Consider the following 17,626-nt stretch of genomic DNA (forward strand, 5'->3'; position numbering starts at 1 on the left):
GAATCAAGAATTCTCATGATTGACCTTATCACATCATATAAACTCAAAACATAGTCACAAAACATAGACACAAAAAATAGTCACATATTATTCAAAAAATTGCCTCTAAATATGGTCAAATCAACTCTTGGCTATTTGAATATACAAAAAAATGTCTTACAAATCATCTCATGGGCTTTTATATAAAATTTGCCATTACAATATGTGCGATTCAGCTCATCGCCATTTTAATATACAAAATTTGGCATCTACATATGTACAAATCAGCTCATTGCCATTTAAATATACAAAATTATGCCCCTAAACATGTAACAATCATCTCATGGGCATTTATATATACAAAAAATGAATATAAAACAATTAGTCGATGATATATACAAAATTCTCAAAATCATTCTACTCTGAACCGTAGAATCAATCAAGTGAGCCTTGAGGATCAACTCTAACCTGTATTGTGTCAAGTATTGCCTCGTGGTCAGATTCACCAACTTTCCATAAAATCTTGTTATGAGGTCTACCATGACACTTCATCAAATGAATATTTGTTGCAACAACAAGGTTAGAGAAATGAAGAATATGTTTGTGTGTTTCAAAGTCCTTGAACAACCAAACATCAAAATTCTTGATAGGATATCTCCTAAGCCATGTTCCTGTCATGACAACAGACCCTATTGGGTACTCATTACTCTCTCTGTGAATGATTGTGGTTGTCAATTTTCTTTTAGGCTCAGCACAACGACACAAATAGTAATCTGTTCCTTCTTCATTGTTCTCTTCTGCAACAACTGCATACACATGACCTGCATTTTATAAAGTGATAATTAATACCAAAAATAAAGTATGATGTACAAAAAAATGAACCAAAAAGAATACTTGCAAAAAATTAACTCAAAAAATCACCTGAATCCACTAGATCGGAACATGGTCAAAATCCATTGATGTCTCCATCTGGTTCAATTGTAGTGCTTTGGGAATTTGATACGTATCAATGGGAACCAATGGTCTACAAGACCATTTGTCAACCCACTCTTGTGATTCACATTCTTCCCACAAATAATACATGCATAAAGAGAAAAAACATACCATTTGTCTCGTATAAATTACTAGTGAACTTGCATTTGAACCACTCGATCCTGCAACTGTACAACAATCTAGATAGTTTTCAATGTTAGATTCAATGATCAACCAAAAATATCTATGAACCATTGACATACCTGGATTACCTAGACCCATTGTAGACTTACACCATCGCACAATTGTTTCTGCATCTATCAACTCAGCACCACCTCCGTACTTCAATTCTTCTCTAGCTAAGGCTCATCTATCAACTCTAGCTAGATTACATAGATTACCAAGAGGAAATGTGCCCTTACATAACTTGAATTTCTCATCTAACCGTCAACCTCTATGTGTATGCATTATGTACTCATAAACTAGTTTCTCTTGAAACATTTTCATAAATTCAGCTACATATATATCATTTTTCACTAGCTCACATCTCTTCAAATCTTTTCCATCTTTAACTCCATATGTGAATGTCTTGTATTTTCCAAAAGAAACTAGTTTCCTACAAATTTCATGTGTGCTCTCAAAATGTACACATCTTGGTAAATGTTGCAAACCACCACATATAGCACAAAAACCTTCCAAAAAATGCATCTTATAATAAATGCAACCATCATGTCTATTACATAGCACACTTGAAATAAATTCTCTTAGCGACTTAGGAAGTGCTTGTATATTGCATTCCTGCAAAACATTGTTAGTGTGCAAAGTAGAACAAATATGACAAAAAATATCATAGTGCATGGAAAATTGAATATGCATCCTACAACAATACGTGGTACATACATGATTAATCTTAATGTAAAACGGTTTTGCCATTTCAAAAAATCTTTGAGATATTCTTATTTGAGGAAAATTTTGAAGGAATCTTTCATAAAATTTAGTTTGAGTCATATCCAAATAGTGTTTGGCATGTGGCTCATGATTTGTAGACTCGATTCACCTTCTAACAACATCTCTTTGGTTGGGAGAAACTCGTGTGTTGTCATGCCAAATTTTTTTAATTAATGTTCTTAGTGCATCAACAACAACCTTGTATTTGCGTGGTAGTCTACCTGGGAATGCCCAAAGAGAATTATTGATAGGTTCCTCTATTTTTTCTCACCTCTTTAATGCTTTACTTAATGTTGTTCTACTAAAGTTTAATGACTTACTTGTTTTGCTTATCAAACGATCTTTTTAAATTTTCTTTCTCACTATGGTTGATGTAATGACACATCGAGTAGCATTAGAATATTTAGTACGTGATTTTGAACCAATAGCTTGATATGCATCAAATAGATTTCTCACAATAGTTCTTTCACTGTTACTTTCAGATGATCTTAGGCCTAGAATTTTCATTGTCTCTCTAAAATTCAAAATTTTAATCATTTGAACAATTAATTGACATCTTGTTGTTTGATTTAAGTTTTCAAAATAGTTTTGCCATATTATTTTAACCATTCTCCTACAAGGTCATTCATTCATTGTATTGGGCATTGGCTTCAATATATTCTCATCAATGTCAATTAGATACTTTGGTTTCCTACAAATGATTCTAGGAGGTGTAAACATCGGTGCATTATGTACATTCAATTCATCAAAACAAGAAGGTGTATGTTCATCATTTAATTGATTATTCAATGTGTTATCTTCTTCAATTGCATTAGGTTCATACGGTAAATTAAATGTCTCTTCTTTAGTTGCATTAGGTGCATTATGTTCGTTTGGTAAATTGAATTGAGATGTTGAGGATGCCATACCTTCTTCTCCCATTGTTCTTATGTCACGTAATTTCTTCATACACTGCCTTTATCTTTCCTTTTTAGCCTCTCGTTGTTCCATCATTCCTCACTTGTTCTTTCCCATGATTGACATCGGTTATCCTAAATAGAATCATATTACATATATGTAAACAAAAGTTCATAAACAAACAAATAACCATAAATATGAATCTTATCATTATTTTTTTGAATCAAAACTATTAAACAATCACAATAATATTGACAAAACTAATAAGAACAACAATTCAATCATTTGAAATCATGCAAAAACAAAAAATTCACTTACTTCTATGTATAAAACAATGATAGAAGTGTAGACATAGTTGTAGTGGGGCCTTCAACGACCTCAAAAAATTATTTTGAGGCCGTTGAGGCTCTTGGGCAAATAAAACTATGTCTAAGTACCTCGTACTCGCTATATTAATAACCGCGTGCGTGCTATTAGTCCATAGAATGTTGGCAAGCCCAACGATATTTTTTTCCACCCTATACTAATAATTAGCATGTATGCGCTCCTACACCTTAAAAATGTTATGGCAGGGCAACAAACTAATAGGCTCGGTACCCTGTATGTGCTTACAAGTAATAAGTATCTGGTACATGCTCTTATGCCTTAAAAATCTTATGGCAGGGCAGTGAACTAATAGGCTCACAAACCCCATACACACTATTTGTAGTAAGGAAAATGTGAAGGAAAAGGGAGGGAGGGAGAGAGGGAGAGAGAGAGGGAGAGAGGTAGGGAGGAGAGAGAGGGAGATAGAGAGGGGGGAGGGAGGGAGGAGGGGGAGAGAGGGAGGGAGAAAAGAGATATGGAGAGAGAGAGAGAGAGTGAGAGAGAGAGAGAGGAGGAAGAGAGAGAGAGAGAGAGAGAGAGAGAGAGAGAGAGAGAGAGAGAGAGAGAGAGAGAGAGAGAGAGAGAGAGAGAGAGAGGTATGGAAGAAGGGAGAAGGGGAGAGAGGTAGAGAGAGAGAGAAAGAGAGAGAGAGAGGAGGGGGGAGGGAGGGAGGGAAGGAGGGAGAGAAGAAGGGGTATGGAGGAAGAGAGAATCAAGTCTCTATTTCTCACTTAAGTCTCTCTCTCTCTCTCTCTTTGTATCTCCCCAATTCTTTATCTTTGAAGTCTCTTCCTCTCATCCTCTATCTCTCTATCTCACTCTCCCCTTCTCTCAAGTGTATCTCTCTCTTGTTCTCTCCCTCTCTCCTACCCCTCCCTCTCTCCCTTTCTCATTATCTCTCTTTCTCACTCTCTCCCTCTCTCCCTCTCTTTGCACCTATCTCTCTCTAGTCTCTTGTACTCTCATTCCATCCTTTCCTCCCTCTCACTCAAACTCTCTCTATCTCTCACCCTCTCTCTCCTTCCCTCCCTCCACCTCTTAGGTATCTCTTTCTCTCCCAATCTCTCTATCCACCTCTTAGATCTCTTTATATCTCCCCCCCTCTCTCTCTCTCTCTCTCTTTCTCTCTCTTTGAGTCCCCTTCTTTGTGTCGCTCTCTATCTCTATCTCTCCCTCTATTTCCATCTCTCTCTCCATCTCTCTCTCCCCCTCACTTTCCCTTTCTCTATCTCTGTCTCCCCCCTCTCTCTCTCCATCTCTTTTTCTCTCATTTATTTCTTGTCTCTCCCTCTTAGTCTCTATCTATCTATCTCACTCTCCTCATCTCTTAGGTGTATCTCTCTCCCATTCCATCCCTCCTCCCCCTCTCTCCCTCTCTAGGGTCATATGGTATTCTTAGGGGTCATATGGTATCCTAGGGATCCATGCATGTGTCCTAAGGTGTCATAGGATAGCATATGACTCCTTAGGACACCATATGACCCATAATGACACATAAGAGGTCATATGGAGTCCTAAGGAGGCATAGGACACCATATGACCCCTTAGAACACCATACGACCCATAATGACACCAAATGGTGTCCTAAGGGGTTATAAAACACTATATGACCTTTTAGGACACCATACGACCCATAACGACACCATATGGAGTCCTAAGGGGTCGTAGGAGACCATATGACCCCTAACGACACCATATGGCATTCTAAGGGGTCATAAGGTATCCTAGGGGTCATAGGACACCATAAGACACATAACGACACCATATGGTGTCCTAAGGGGTCATAGGACACCATATGACCCTTATAACATAATATGACCCCTAATAACATCTAAGGGGTCATAGGGTGTCCTAAGGGGTCATAGGACACTATATGATCCCTTAGCACACCATAGGACCTATAATGACACCAAATAGTGTCCTAAGGTGTCATAGAACACCATATGACCCTTTAGGACACCATATGGTGTTGCTATGGGTCGTATGGTGTCCCGAGGGGTCATATGGAATCCTATGACCCCTTAGGACACCATATGGTGTCGTTATGGGTTGTATGGTGTCTTAAAGGGTGATATGGTGTCCTAAGGGGTCATAGGATACCATATGACCACTTAGGAAATAATATGACCTCTAATGACACCTAAGGGGTCATATGGTGGGCTAATAAAATGATATATTATTTAAAGTTATGAATAGAACATTGGTAGTTTAGTTTTGACATAGCTAAGTTAGACCATTGTTAGCATAAGAGAGACTCCAAGCGAACAAACTACAAGGCTTCACTAAAAAGCAAGTGTAAGAGCTTGACCTAACCCTAAGAGTACTGCCTTTCTAAAACATATGATGCTCTTAAATTTGCAAGGCTATAGGACTGATCTTGATTGTGACTATAAGAATTACACACTTGATTTCTTTCATGGGTATGTACCCTTCCAGGCCTTTTGACAAGTGATGATAATCATATACTACCACTGCCATGCTTACAACAAACTTCAATTTCTTTAGATGATAGATGTTGTCTAACAGCATGGGAACTCTCGCATACCCACCACTATCATTCTCTATGACATCATCTGTGTTACTGTCCCTCTTTCTCTTCCTACCGGTTGTTTCCTTCTAAAAAACATATTGCAGGTAGTCTGACTTATCATTTTGCTTTGTTGACACTATTTTCCACATCTGCTCTGCTCATTAAAAACACATTCGAGAAGAATATTGCTGCAGGTTTCCTTGTTTGTCATGGTAATGCACCCATGGTTCAATTTCAGACTCTTCTTCCTCCTATCCAATATACACACACAAATCCATCAGTCAATTTTCTTAGGGGAGCATACATGATAAAAATCAAAGAGGAAGTTGCAAACAAGAAATAAATTCACTTACTTCTATAGAAGTGCAGACACAACTATAGTGGGGTATGGAGGGAGGGAGGGAGAGAAGAAGAGAGAGGGATGGGATATGGAGGAAGGGAGAAGGGGAGAAAGGGAGAGGGAGGGAGGGAGAGGGAGAGGGAGAGGGAGGGAGGGAGAGGGAGAGAAAGAGAGGCACCTTGTACATGCTTGAGAGGGGGAGACAATACACTTATACGTGTGTATATATATACTTAATATATTATATATATATATATTATATATAATATTATATACTATATGTATATACACATATTATATATACAATATCATATTATACAAATTCCCAAAATTTAAACAAACGTAGCGCGTACACATTGTTTATAATTAAGATAGAGCATACGTGCTTCTTACACCATAAGTACCCTGTACACGCCTTTTTTATCATAAGTATCCTACACTGGCTTTTGAATGTTTAGGCTTGGAAATAGGCCTAGATGATAAAGCTGCAGTTTGGAAGTTTGATTTCCCTCCATTTCCCTCCTTTTTGACGTGTTTTATTTTATCAACTTGGTTTCTCGACTTTGTCATCATCATGTTTACACTTCATCAAGTGGGTATTTCAAAAATTGCCACCATATTTTCACCCATCTTCTAAGCTTTCTAGCCATATAATTTTTAAAAATTTTTAACAACAATAACATATTATTATTGAATTTCTTTTACCAGTGTCTCCATAGTTCTCACAAACATAGGTGCACCATTTTTTTAATAACTTTTGATATACTTATCCAAATTTTTTAAAAATTATATATTATTGTAGTGCACTTGATTATTTATAATTTTTAAAAAATAAATTATATTTTCGATTTGTTTAGTGTAACTTATGCTTCACGCACGAACAGGTACCTGATTTTTAGGGCTATATTCAGAGTACTATAATATATTTTGTTTCATTATCTTCATATCTTGAGTAGATGACTTTCAAATTTTTCCTCCAAGTTCAGGTTCACCTGATTTCAGAAAAGAAAAGTGTCCGCTTATACCCCCTTTTTGACCACCATCTTTGTGCACTTACCCATATATATATATATATAATGCTTTCCTATAAACTAAGTTGTTGGAAAAAATATATTGTAATAGACAATGTTGCTATTAAATTAAATACATCTTGTTGGTTTATATATATATATATATAATGCTTTCCTATAAACTAAGTTGTTGTAAAAAATATATTGTAATAGACAATGTTGCTATTAAATTAAATACATCTTGTTGGTTTATATATATATATATATATATATGGAAGGTTCATATTTAAACTGAGAGTATATATATATAAATATGAACCTTCCATATATATATATATATATATATATATATAAAACTCATTTAATTAAAAAACTGCTAAATATCTATCTGAGAAAAGGTTTCAAGGTCATAATTAAGGTTTTAAAAGGTCTTAAACTCTTTAATGAATAAATAAATAAAAAATACTCCAAAGCCACAACTACAAAAAAATTTCCTCACCATTATTAGTTCTTACAATAGGGCATAAAACTATTGGCAAGGGATTGCATTTAACTAGTGAATAATAATTAGTTTTTTGACAAATCAAATTGTAGATATTTTTCTTATTCAAACAAATGCTAATCTATATTAATTTTTTTAAAATATAGATGTTAAATTTTTAACAAAATATAATTAAAAATTAAATTTTCTCTAATATCATTGCCTCACAAATTTCGCCCAATATGGGCAATTTTTACTCTCCATATTAAACAAGAATGTTAAAATGTATAAAGATAAATGTATTAATTGTTTTATGCATTTGTTTTTCTAGCATTTTTTAGTTTTCATGTAGTCTGGAGTTTCTAAGTTTTCATGGATTCATGGTAATCTTCTTTGTGAAAAGGATTTCTTAGGTTTTCCTCTGTTTTGTTTTCAATCATTATCTATATTTCATGGTTATCCACTTTTTATTTGTTGTATTAAATCCTCTTCGGAGAAAATATTGTGACCTACAAAACTTTGGGTCATCATTTGGTGAATGCAGATACTTCAAGTTTTGGAACGATTCACACCACCAACTAGGTTGTTTTGATCTACACATGTCACTTCAGGTAAGCCCCTATTGCATTTCTGTAACATTTGCTACTGCTCTTTCTTTTGTATTAATCATATTCATTTCTAGATTTCCCCTAAACCTGAAACCCTAATCCATGCCCTGCACTATTTCGGAGATGAAACCGACACACAAGTAATTTCATTATTCTTTCTTGTAATAGATGATTCTGTCACAATCCCTGGTCAGGACTTCTATATTTATAACATAAATATGAATGATCGATTTATCCACTACCCTTTCGGTAGATATAATATATTCATGCCATAAAGAAATGATAATAGTCTCATTAGTATTACTGTACAAATTTGGGTTACCTTTTCTCATTTCACCCAAGTTTTTTTGTCCTTGAATCAGTTTTACTATTGCATTCTATATCATTTCCTCTGTCCTTATAAGATTTATTGCTCTGCTTATCACCAACAAACTCCTTGCCACCCTTAAAGGGCTCAATATAAGGTGAGTGTGCATGAGTCTTCAAAGGTCCTTCATGTGATTTCCTATCCTTCCCATGCATGCATAATTCTTCATGAATATAACTAATAGAATCATGTATCTTATCTTTTCCTTTAATGTGCACAAGATTTTTCTCCCTTTCTCTATCATGATCCCTAACTATTTTCTCGCTTGGTAGTTTTTTGTCCTAACAACCACCATCAGATTTATAGCGATCTCTAAATTTTCCTTGAGACGGATACTTATATTTTCTTTCACTCAGTCGCTCAACAACATTACCACTATTAACTAAATGATCAGTAGCATTGCCAGTTCTATCCATTTGTTAAGACTTCTTATCTTTGATATTGACATCAAAAAATAGTTTTGCATCTCTATCATGGCTGTCATCAACCTTTCCTGAATTCAAAAGAGAAGATTCAAATTCCTTGCAACTCTCATGCGAGCTAGGTAGTTTAGCACAAGAACCTTTTATCTTCTTAACTGGTGCTGAGCGGTCACTTTATGTGTCACCTTCACCATCAAAAAATCTTCTTGGACTAGCAAAGAAAGGAAAATCACCATGAATTGAATCTTCCACTCCTAAACTGTTTCTTCTTATTAGAGATGGTTTTTTCACTTTAGATATTCTCATTGGTAATGAAGAAACCGATTCAACAGGAGATCCTCTTACTCCCTGAATGTTGGCCAAGTTTTTGAGAGAGCATGAAATCCTTGAGGAACTTGATGTTACAACAACAAAAGGTTGTGTGTATCCAGTCTCCCTTTTCAACATATCCATACCATTTGAGACCCTTTGGGCAACACCTTGCACTTTAGGTTGAGTCCATTCATGATCTTTCTCATAGCTACCTCTACTCTACTCATCCAGTCCATTAGCCAATTTATCTTCGGAAGAAGCTACCGGGATTCTAGTCACTTTTCCTTTCTTATCTGCTTTGCTTGCACTGGACTCCTTTGGTGCAGGAGCACCTACCTACGAAAGAATGAGGCAAATAAAAGATGATTTTCCTATTAGTCCAAGATGAATGTAATAAGACCCTATGGGTCCTTTGTGTATTTCACTATCCTAGGAGTGTGACAAGTTTGTCCATGTATGGGTCAAATTGTCACCTAGGGTCTTGTAGAGCAAATTGAGTCAATAAGGGTCACAATGGTCTAAATTGAGGGATCAAGTGGCCAAAGGTTTATTTGAGTCTTTTTTGATGTTTTAGAATCAAATGTAATCATTTTGGGGGACTATGATAGTCAGGAGTCTAAGTTGGTTGAATAATGCAAAAAATGTCATATTGTCAATTTGTTGTCATGACAATTTTGCACTTTTTGTAAGTTGTGATTCTCCAATGGTCCGTTCAATTTGAAAAATGGTTGGAGGAGGTTGTGTTCATTTGGGGTGACACCTTTAAGGAACCCAAAAACCAAAAGATGTAAGTTGGTTGATTTTGGTTGATTTGGAAAGGAAATTGAAGCATCAAAACTATTGGAAACTCGGAAAACCGTCTAATTTTTGTTGATTGCATATTGAAGGTGGATTGACAAGAATGATCATCACATAGATCCTGAAATTAGATCGTTTTACCTTTATTTTTCATTCGGTGTGAAGTCTTGAAGTAATCGCTGCCCCATTCTACAAGCAAATCTCTATTGGGTAGCCTAAAACCCTCAAACCCCTAGGGTTTGACTACAATAATGGGTTTTGGCATATCAATCCTTAACTGAACACTCTACCATTATAGGAGATGATAGGCCCCTATATCATATGTCAGTTCCAAAAGCCATTAAGAGAACACAACTGGGCGAGGAGGATGAAGAACGAACCCTAGGGCTGGCATCTTTATGTGACAGTCCGATTTGATGAGTGCAGTGCATGAGAATTGAGTGGTAGAGCACTGGAAAGGGGTTTGAATGTGGTAGAAGATTACTTTGGAGATTTACATAATATTTCATGATCAGTGATGGTCACCAATTAGGAGAACCAAAACAGTTTGTGGAAGGCGTTCAGTCAAATAGGTCTAATATCCCTATTAGGTCTAGTAGTGCAGTATTGGTTGGGATAATTGAAAATTGGTCTGGTACCAAAAACTAATATATTATTGAGAAATACCAAAAGGGTGTCTGAAAATATAATTTGTTCACCTAGATCCTCAGGGTGTCAAAAGTTATCACTCGATTCCTTTAAATGGAGGCCTAATTGCAACCAGTTCTATTTGTGGGCAAGTGAGTCTAAATTGGAGTTCCGGTGGCTCTAAACCATGAAATCCTATTTCATTTGTGTTAAGGTGTTGTGAGAACACCCCTCCAAGGGTTTTTGTATGGAATTGGTCCAGTGGGCCTTTGAAACCCCTAAAGCCTAGTAGGAGCCCACATATGAATGCAAGGGTGTGTTTAGTCACACAAGACTTGAGAAGTGTTAGTTGTTTGTAAGGGGACCTATTGGAGCCTTTTGAGTCTTCCAAAGTGTTGTTTAGTGTTTTTTGAACCATTGTTTGACTTGGTGTTGTTTAAGGATCTTTGGAAGTAGGGATTTGGTTGAGTTTGTGAGCCTTAGAGGTTGGTTGGTTCAAGGTTATCCTTCCAATCTATTGCCTCCTCATCATACTGTTATCAAAGTAGGATTTTGAAGATCACTTGGGTGGTGTGGTCTCAGTTAATGTCAGAGGAAGAGATTGAAATAGGGGCTGAAAAAATGCCTCCCAAGAGTATGTCACAAGATGTGGTGAAGAAGTTGATTGAAGAAGGGGATAAAGAAGATGGGGAAGCTCCTAAGTTGGTAGAGAAGATACCTGCAGATTAGAGGGCATTTGTAGATGCCTTGAGGTCAATCAATAGGGACACCATTGATGGGTTGCCTGTATATAGTGGAAGTATGGAAGCAAAAGAGGTGATAGACTGGATTGAGGCATTGACCAATCATTTTGAGTACAAAGAAATCCCTGAAGACAAGAGAGTTAAGTTGGAAAAAACAAGGTTGAAGGGGTTTGCTCTTACATGGTGTTACTATGTACAAGGGGAGAGAGTTAAGGAGGGAAAGAGTATGATAACCTCCTAGGAAAGGATGAAAGCTAAAGTCAAGGCACAATTCATGCCCATTGACTATGAAGTGCAGAAGTATAAAAAGTTGCAGAACCTCAGATAGAGAGACCTTGATGTGAATGCATATACGAAGGAGTTTCATAAAATCAGTCTCAGATCAAAGAGACAAGAAGAGGAATCAGAGAAAGTGGCCAGGTACTTGAACGGCCTACGAATGAACATCCAAGATGAGATCAAAATTTTGGCATTGGAGATAATGAACAAGTGTTTTCAATTGGCCCTAAGGGCAAAAGAGAAACTAAAAAGAAGAAGTGAGCAGGGTAATAGAGGTAAAGGAGGGAGAAGTTTCAGAGGCAGAGGCAGTTTTGGAGGAAGAAGTCCTAACCAAAGGTCTAGTAGTGAGTCTAGCCAAGGAGAGAAAGTTGGGGACTCAAGTAGCTGAGGAGGCTACCGTGAGAGAAGACCTAATGGAAGAGGTGGGACAAATGGATCAAGGAGAGGATCCAAGTTCTCCAGTATGAGATGCTATAACTACAATAAGATGGGGCACCCAACCTACAAGTGTCCAGAGAAGGCTTCAACTTCTCAGGGTGGTGAGAGGAGAACCAGTTTGACTCAAGAAGATGCAAGGAGTGTGACATCTCTTGAAGTGAATTTGACATCAGAGATGGGAGAGAACCTGATGACCAAAATGACACTGCTAAAAGAACCAATGAAGGCTTTTTTTAGAGTCAATTGCAAGATTCATGGTAAGGTTTGTAAAGTTGTCATAGATTCAGGGTCTAGTGATAACATTGTATATTTGGAAGCAACAAACAAGTTGAACTTGGAGAGGATACCCCACAGCTGTCCATATAGGGTCAGTTGGTTGAACAAAGGGCAACACATACTCATCAATGAGCACGCATGGGTAGAGTTCAGTAATGGGGGGTATAAGGATAAAATTTTGTGTGAAATCCTTCCAATGGATGCTTGCCATCTTTTTCTTGGCAGACCATGGCAATTTGACAGAAAGGCTCGTCATGATGTAGAAAAGAATGCTTACTCTTTCCAAAAGGATGGTGTGGCTTTCAGAATACAGTCAGTAGTAGAAGGGGACCCACAACATGTAGGATCTAGTGTGATTATGGTGGGAGAAAAAGAGTTTCTAAATACACTAAAGGAGGAAGGTGGGGTAGGCTTTGCTTTGATTGTGAAGCCCAAGGAAGAAAGGAAGAAGGGTGTGAGTGAGTTAAAACCTAAGGAGGTCAGGGAGCTACTAGAGAGGTATAAAGGAGTGGTTGCAGAAGACATACCTGATTCCTTGCCACATATCAGAGATATTAGTCATTAGATTGACCTCATATCAAGAGTAGAACTCCCTAACAAGGCAACATATAAAATGACCCCATAGCAGAATGAAGAGATAGCTAGGAAAATTCAGGAGTTCCTAGATAAAGGGTTGGTGAGAAATAGCCTTAGCCCATGTGCAGTATCTACTGTTTTATCCCCAAAGAAGGATGGGAAATGGAGGATTTGCACTGATTTAGGGAAATCAATAGGATAACCATCAGGTATAGGTTTCTTATTCCTAGGATAGAGGATCTAATGGATTATTTGGGGGGAGCTACCTATTTTTCCAAGATTGACCTCAAGAGTGGGTACAATCAGATAAGGATAAGAGAGGGGGATGAGTGGAAGACTGGATTTAAAACCAATGAAGGGTTGTATGAGTGGCTTGTGTTGCCTTTTAGTCTTTCAAATGACCCTAGCACCTTTATGAGACTAATGAATGAAGTTTTGTAGGAGTTTATAGGGAAATTTGTGGTAGTCTACCTTGATGACAAATTGGTGTTTAGTAAGAGAAAGGAGGAGAACTTGAAAGATTTGGAGGTAGTCTTGAAGTGGCTGCAGGAGCAAAAGTTGATGATAAATTTAGAAAAGTGTGACTTCATGAACTAGGAATTGGTTTACCTAGGCTTTATCATCTCTAACGGTGACTTGAAGATGGATTCTTCTAAGGTAGAGGCTATTTTGATCTGGCCTACACCTAAGACAGTAGGAGAGGTAAGAAGTTTTCATGGTTTGGAAACATTTTTTTTAGGAAATTCATTAGGAATTACAGTGATATTTGTGCACCTATGTTGGAAACCATCAAGGGTGGTGGTAAGGTGAATTTTGTGTGGACGAAAGAAGCAAATGAGAGTGTTGAGTGTTTAAAACAAAAAGTTGCCAAGTACCCAATCCTACTATTACCTGATTTCAGTAAGGTCTTCACCATTGAATGTGATGCAAGTGGGTTGGCTATAGGTGCAGTATTGAGCCAAGAGGGGAGACCGATGACCTTTTTTAGTGAAAAGATAAATGAAGAAAAGAGGAAGTATTCCTCATATTATTTAGAGTTTTATGCCATGGTACAAGCTCTAAAAATGTGGAGGCATTACTTGCTTCCTAAGGAATTTATTGTATATACTAACAATCATGCTCTTAGTTTTTTGAATGGATAGGAGAAGCTCAATCATAGGCATATGAAATGGGTTGAAAGTCTTCAAGCATACACCTTCATCATCAAGCATAAGAAAGGGATAGCCAATAAGGTTGCAGATGCTCTAAGTAGGAGGGTGTTAATAGTAGAAGAAGTGCAGTTGCAGTGCATGGGTGTTGAAGCACTCAAAGGATTGTGTGAAGAGGACCAAGATTTCAAGGAGGTATATAAGGTATGCATTAAATTTTCAAATGATTTTCATGGAGAGTTCTCTGACTACACCTTGCAATATGGTCTTTTGTTCAAGGGGTGTCAATTATGTATCCCTAGGTGTTCAATGAGGGATAATGTAGTGAAGGAGAAACATAGTGGTGGTTTAGGAGGTCACTTTGGACTAAATAAGACCTTGGAATTAGTTAGGAGATTTTAATTTTGGCCAAGGATGCAAACTGATATCAGAAAGTTTGTGGAGAGTTGTACTGTGTGTCAGAGAGAAAAGGAGGTCTCAACCAATGCAGGGTTGTACCAACCTTTTCCTATACCAAGTAGAACATGGGAAAGTTTGAGTATGGACTTTGTGATGGGATTACCCAAGAAAAAGATAGGTGATGATAGTGTGTTTGTTGTGGTAGACAGGTTCAGTAAGATGACTCATTTTATTCCTTGTAAAACCACCAATGATGCTAGCTATATTGCAGGATTTTTCTTCACAGAGATTGTTAGAATCCATGGGTTTCCTTTGAGTATTGTATCAGACAGGGACAAAACATTTGAAGGGAATTTTTGGAGAACCTTGTGGAAGAGGTTGGGTACAAATTTGTGTTTTAGCTCAACCTATCACCCTTAGATTAGGATGGCCAAACTGAGATTATGAATAGGTCACTAGGAAATATTACTAGATACTTGAAAAAGGAGCATGGAATTAGTTGGGATGTGGTGATACCTCAGGCAGAATATGCCTATAATGATTCAACAAATAGAAGTATAGGTCTGAGTCCTTTTGAGATTGTGTGTGGTAGTCATCCAAGAGGAGTTTTTGAATTGAGAGATGTCTAGGGGTTGGACAAGATGAGTCAACATGCTCATGAATTTTTAAAGGCTATGAAAGAGGTGCACCAACAAGTCAGAGATACCCTACACAAGAACAATCAAAAGATTAAGGCAAGAGTGGATCAGAGAAGGAGAGATGTGCAGTACCAAGTGGGTGATGTGGTAGTTTTCTATCCTAACAACCACCATCAGATTTATAGCGATCTCTAAATTTTTCTTGAGACGGATCCTTATCTTTTCTTTCACTCAGTCGCTCAACAATATTGCCATTATTAACTAAATGATCAGTAGCATTGCCAGTTCTATCCATTTGTTAAGACTTCTTGTCTTTGATATTGACATCAGAATTTTTTTTTGCATCTCTATCATGACTATCATCCACCTTTCCTAAATTCAAAAGAGAAGATTCAAATGCCTTGCAACTCTCATGCGAGCCAGGTAGTTTAGCACAAGAACCTTTTATCATCTTAACTGGTGCTGAGTGGTCACTGCGTGTCACCTTCACTATCAAAAAATCTTCTTGGACTAGCAAAGAAAGGAAAATCACCATGAATTGTATCTTCCACTCCTAAAGTGTTTCTTCTTATTAGAGATGCTTTTTTCACTTTGGATATCCTCATTGGTGATGAGGAAACTGATTCAATAGGAGATCCTCTTACTCCTTGAATGTTGGCCAAGTTTTTGAGAGAACATGAAATCTCTGAGGAACTTGATGTTGCAACAACAAAAGGTTGTGTGTATCTAGTCTCCCTTTTCAACATATCCATACCATTTGAGATCCTTTGGGCAACACCTTGTACTCTAGGTTGAGTCCATTCATGATATTTCTCATAGCTACCTCTAATCTACTCATCTAGTCCATTGGCCAATTTATCTGCAGAAGAAGCTATCGAGATTCTAGTCACTTTTCTTTTCTTATCTTCTTTGCTTGCACTGGACTCCTTTGGTGTAGGAGCACCTACCTATGAAGGAATGAGCCAAAGAAAATATTATTTCCTATTAGTCTAAGATGAATTTAATAAGACCCTATGGGTCCTTTTTGTATTTCACTATCCTAGGAGTGTGACAAGTTTGTCCATGTATGGGTTGATTTGTCACCTAGGGTCTTGTAGAGCAAATTGAATCAATAAGGGTCACAATGGTATAAATTGAGGGATCAAGTGGCCAAAGGTTTATTTGAGTCATTTTTGATGTTTTAGAATCAAATGTAATCATTTTGGGGGACTATGAAAGTCAGGAGTCTAAGTTGGTTGAGTAATGCAAAAATTGTCATATTGTCAATTTGTTGTCATGACAATTTTGCACTTTTTATAAGTTGTGATTCTCCAACGGTCTGCTCAGTTTGTAAAATAGTTGGAGGAGGTTGTGTTAGTTTAGGGTGACATATTTAAGGACCCCAAACATTGAAATATGTAAGTTGGTTGATTTTGGTTGATTTGGAAAGGAAATTGAAGCATCAAAACTGTTGGAAACTCAGAAAACCGTCTAATTTATGTTGATTGCATACTGAAGGTAGATTGGCAAGAATGATCATCACATAGATCCTGAAATTAGATCATTTTACCTTTGTTTTTCATTTGGTGTGAAGTCTTGAAGTGATTGCTGCCCCATTCTACAAGCAAATCTCTACTAGGTAGCCTAAAACCCTCAAACCCCTAGGTTTTGACTGCAATAATGGGTTTTGGCCTATCAATCCTTAACTGAACACTCTATCGTTATAGGAGATGATAGGCTAGTGTATCATATGTCAGCTCCAAAAGCCATTAAGAGGACATAACAGGGCGAGGAGCATAGAGAACTAACCCTGGGTCTGGCATGTCTATGTGACAGACCGATTTGATGAGTGCAGTGCGTGAGAATTGAGTGGTAGAGCACTGGAAAGGGGTTTCAATGTGGTAGATGAGTACTTTGGAGATTTAAATAACATTTAATGGTCAGTGATGGTCACCAATTAGGAGGACCAAACCAGTTTGTGGAAGGTGTTCAATCAAATAGGTCTAATAGCCCTATTAGGTCTGTTAGTGCAGTATTGGTTGGGATATCTGCAAGTTGGTCTGGTACCAAAAACTGAGATATTGTAGAGAAATCCCAAAAGGGTGTCTGAAAATATAATTTGTTCACCTAGATCCTTAGGGTGGAAAAAGTTATCACCCGATTCCTTCAAATGGAGGCCTAATTGCAACCGGTTCTATTGTGGGCAAGTGAGTCAAAATTGGTGTTCCTATGGATCTAAACCATGAAATCCTGTTTCATTTGTGTTAAGGTGTTGTGAGAACACCCCTCCAGGGGTTGTTGTATGGAATTGGTCAAGTGGGCCTTCGAAACCCCTAAATTTTAGTAGGAGCCCACATATGAATGCAAGGGTGTGTGTAGTCACACAAGACTTGAGAAGTGTTAGTTGTTTGTAAGGGTACATATTGGATCCTTTAAGTCTTCCAAGGTGTTGTTTAGTGTCTTTTGAACCATTGTTTGACTTGGTGTTGTGTA

This window comes from Cryptomeria japonica, chromosome 8 (assembly GCF_030272615.1).
Source record: "Cryptomeria japonica chromosome 8, Sugi_1.0, whole genome shotgun sequence".
In the NCBI taxonomy this organism is placed as follows: Eukaryota; Viridiplantae; Streptophyta; class Pinopsida; order Cupressales; family Cupressaceae; genus Cryptomeria; species Cryptomeria japonica.